The sequence below is a fragment of the Otolemur garnettii genome, unplaced genomic scaffold, assembly GCF_000181295.1.
Source record: "Otolemur garnettii isolate 467f Iridium unplaced genomic scaffold, OtoGar3 scaffold00011, whole genome shotgun sequence".
NCBI lineage: Eukaryota > Metazoa > Chordata > Mammalia > Primates > Galagidae > Otolemur > Otolemur garnettii.
The window spans coordinates 28,574,336-28,578,968 of record NW_003852406.1 but is presented as its reverse complement, the minus strand read 5'-3'; positions in this window follow the sequence as shown (position 1 = coordinate 28,578,968).

Genomic DNA, 4,633 nt, shown 5'->3' with positions numbered 1-4,633 from the left:
TCTTCAAATTTCCTTCCAGCTCTGACATTTGTCTTTGCCTACTTTCCCCTAGCAACCAGTTGGAATTGGAGTGTATGCATAGTTTATGTATTTATTGAAAAGAATTTTACATTTTCAGTTAATTAAGAAGTTAATTAAATTGCTTGATGGTTGTGACTTTATGGATTCTCCACCTCGACCTTGATACGTTTCTTACATGCACTTCCCCACGCCTCATCCTCCCAGGGGACAAACGAAAAGAAAGGCATGACATTGTTTTCATTCCTCAGTTACATAACCCACTTGAGTGTGGATTATGATTTAAACAGACAGGAAGCAGCACTGCCTTTTTATGAGAGGAATTTAAAAGTGGAGATGATGGATTTAACACCTTAACATTCAAAGACAAAAAGAAAAGTCTGCAGGACTTTAAAAATGTAGATGTTATTTTTTAAAAGGGTAATCTAAGGGAGGGTGATGGGCGGGTTCTCACCTAACGGGCATAATGTGAGGGTGTTCAGCACACCCCCGGGTGAAGGGCTCAACTGCAACTTGAACTTTACCTTAGAAATGAAAACAATGGGCTCGGCGCCTATAGCTCAGCCGGCTAAGGCGCCAGCCACGTACACCTAAGGTGGCGGGTTCGAATCCCCAGCCCGGACCCGCCAAACAACAATGACGGCTGCAACCAAAAAATAGCCGGGCGTTGTGGCGGGCGCCTGTGGTCCCAGCTACTTGGGAGGCTGAGGCAGGAGACTCGCTTGAGCCCAGGAGTTGGAGGTTGCTGTGAGCTGTAATGCCACGGCACTCTGCCCAGGGGGACAGCTTGAGGCTCTGTCTCAAAAAAAAAAAAAAAAGAAATGAAAACAATGGAACCCAGACATCTGTACCCTCATATAACCTGAAGTAAAAATAAATAAAATAAGATAAAGGGCAATGCCAGTATTAAACGAACAATTTGCAGTTTGGGTGTGTGATTTCAAATGAATCTGTGATCATCTAAAGCAGTGGTTCTCAACCTGTGGGTCACGACCCCTTTGTAACAATGAAAATACATCTCGGCATTAGCAAGGTTGAGAACCACTGAAAGAGATGCCTGCTGCCTCTCTTCCTTCCTTTCTTCTTCCCTCTCTTCTTCCTTCCGACACCATTTACTGAGCTCTTCATGGGGAAACATGATGACAGGGCAGCATGGCCTACAGGTTACTCCATGAATGAAGCCCCCTGAGTTGTGCAGGTGGCAGCCCTCACCAGGGTACAAAAAAGGATGAGACTGATGTCTTGCCCTTTAAGAGCCAACAGTCAAATCTATACAGTCTACGCAGAGGTGCCCAGACCTCTATCCAACTACCAGGTAGGGCCACACACCTCCAAGTCCGTCCCAGGGAAGCCTCCCTCACTGTCCCAACAAGAAACCTCTCATTTCATTTCCATCCAGCCCCTTCTCACCATGTCCACCGCTCCTGCCGGGTCATCTCTGGCCCACAATAATGCAACTGTGTCTTCCCCACACTCCACCTTCTTCTCCATTATCTTCTCTATAGGGCACCAGACACAGAACATCCTCCCCACACCCCCATTTCACTCAGAGTAAAAACCCAAAGCCTTACAACTGCTACAAGGTCCTACGGGATCACATTCTATCATTTTCCTCTTCTTTACTCCTCTCCCTCCACACTGGACACTGTTCCAGTCCCAGTCCTGCCTCAGGACTTTTGCACCAGTTGTCTTCCCCAGGTAGCTGTGGGGTAACTCCTGTACATCCTTCAGCTCTTGCCTGCTTTATACAGCTGCCCTTGCCCACCCAACATTTCAACCTGCCACCCACATTCTGATTCCCCATCCCCTAAGCCCTGATCTTATTTTCTTCTCATAGTACGCATCACCTCAAACATACTATATAACTCACCAGTGATGTTGGTTTCCCTCTGCTGGAATGTAAGGAGACCCAGAGGACAGAGTTGTTTATTTCCTTCTTTCATGTTTTCCAAGCAGTAGAACAGTGACTGACACTTGCTGCATGAAGGGGCGGACGAATGGATGGCCGGGTGAACTCTCCTGCCTCTCACCGCGACTCCATGCTCCCACCAGGACACTTCATCATTTGATCTTCTACCTCTCCTGTAAACTGTGAAGCCTGATCTTGGGCAGGCTTCTTCGCTTCTGAATCTGTTTTATTATTGTTAAATGGAGTTGATGAGTTACTATGTACCATTGTATGGATTGAACAAGTTATTATCTGAAGAACAGTGCCTGGCACACCGAGTTTTCAGTTAAAGTTAGCTGTTATTACTGTTTGTTTTTAGAGAAAGGCCTCAAACTCCTGGCCTCAAGCAACCCTCCCACCTTAGCCTCCTGTGTAGCTGGGACTGCAGGGGAACCCTGGGCTCCATTGCCCAGGGCCAGAATAGGGGCTTAAGGTGTGCTGAGTGAAGGTCCAGGCTGCAGGACTAAGGAACAATGGCCAGGAGGCAAGAGAACAGCAGGTCCAGTGACTGAACTCCAGGCCTGAGTGATCAGAAGTGGATGGAGGGTCTGTGGCATCTTCCAGAGGAGGAGTTTAGACCGGATCCTACAGTCTATGGGAGACAAACTGTTGGGACTAATGTGGGGAGAATGTAATAGCAAGATCAGAAGGGAGAGAGGAGGCGAGCGGATCAGTTAGGAGGGCCCAGACTCATCTGGAAGGGAGTAGGGAGCCTCTGGGAGGGGCACTCACAGTGGGAACAGATGGAGGACACATTCTGGCGGCAGAATCACCAGTGGGACTGTCTGACATTACAAAGCAAACCCCATATCAACTCTTTCAAAGCAAACTCAAGAAGCCAATCTACTTTGTATGCTCTATCAGGTAGCAAAAATACAATTAATATGAATTATATTGATTCTTACCTGCCATTAATTTCTAAGTAAACTTCAATTTTTATTGCAAGGCTCTTTCAGCTTATTATTCAACAGAGAAGCAGACTGTTTTTCTCATGGGAGAGTGTTTCAACTAGAAAAAAAAAAGTAGAAGGAAATTCTTTCCTTGCTAGGTAATAATAGAGAGTTGAAGAAAACATACCCAAAATACAATGTGAAGCAAAGGTCTGGAACCCACAGTCATTATAAGAGTTCTCATCAAACGTTAGTCTAGTGGGTACCTCTTGGTTTGTCTTAAAGGTTAAAACAGAAAATATACACGCTCTGATCAAAGCCCATCTACGTTCTGATAGGAGCTAATGATGTTTTGAAAATGTTGGCATTTCAAGATCTCAATAAAATGACTTTCTAAGCAACAAAAGGGCAAGCCTTTGATAATCTGCAAAGTCAGATCAGCTGGCAGCCAGCAGGAGTTCAGAGCCAGAGATGAAGGCCCCTTTTCTACATATATTGGCCACCAATTGACAGCCCCACCCCTTACACTGAATTGCCTTCCCTCTTGGTCCAGGAAATTTCACAGTCTGTTGTCAGTCTTTGATGGTCAGGGGGTGTTAAATATTTTAAAACCAACACCCCCGCCCCTCAATTCTCACGCTTCCTTGCCTGTGACAGCCCTGTTCTGGCTTTTCTTCCAGAGCTACAAAGTCTGGTTGTTGTTACTGTTTCCTTGGAGTAGTTCTCATCCACTGGAGGCCACATCTACTGGGAACTATAGTTCTTAGAATTTTGAAAATTTTAAGGTCCCCGGGATGCATTGTAGACATTTAACACACAGGCGTTTTCAATGCACGGGGAGGGCACGATTCTCGGTGTTGCCGCCTCCAAGACAAAATGGCTATTTTCTTCTCAGTTCTTTCTCAGTGGCCAATATTGGGTCCAGGGGAGTTTTCTTTTGCTCTTTGAGATAAAATGTTTAGCAGGGCAAGGCTGAGGGTGTCCCACACTCTGCTGCCAGCCCTGGGAGACTGCACTAGTGGGGAGATGCCCCCCAAGTAGCCCTGGGATCCCAAGGCAGTGGTGGGGGGGGGGCAGGCAGCAGCAGTTAGAAACTTCCCCTTTTTGAAACCTTGGTTTCTTTGGGGGTGTTTCTTCATGGTCATTTTAATCCATAGATTCTCAAAGTGTGGTCCACAAGACGAGTAGCATCAGCATCTCTGGGGACTAGAATAGAAATGCAAATTCTCAGGCCCCACCACAGACCCCCGGACTCAGAAATTGCAAGGTGAACTCAGAAATCTGTTTTATGATGACAAGTCCAAGTGATTCTCACACATGGTCAGAACATCAATTTAAATGTCTGTTTCCGTTGGCGCCGCTCATTGAATGGCTTTACTTTTCGGTTATTGCTTCCCAATTCTGGGCATCTGAAGTAGCCTCCTCAGCCTTGACTCTTCACACCTTAAAACGGGAAAGAAACAAACACCCCCCCACCACATAGAAGGTAAGTTTTTCCAGTCAAAGAAAAACAATTGCTATTTTGAAACAATAGCAGAGCAAATTGAGATTATAGCCATAAAATATTTTTACTTCTGACAGGAGAATCCCCTTAGGGCAGGTAATGGTCTGTTAAATATCAAAGGAGCAGACGGAGAAACTGAGGACAGTTAATGAAGAAAGGATGAGGTGGGAAGGATGAGGCTGTCTCTGGTGGCCACATACCAGAAAGAGGGCCAGGATCAACGCCGAGAACCAAGAGAGTCATTTGGGGGAATCTTTTTTTTTTTTTTTTTTT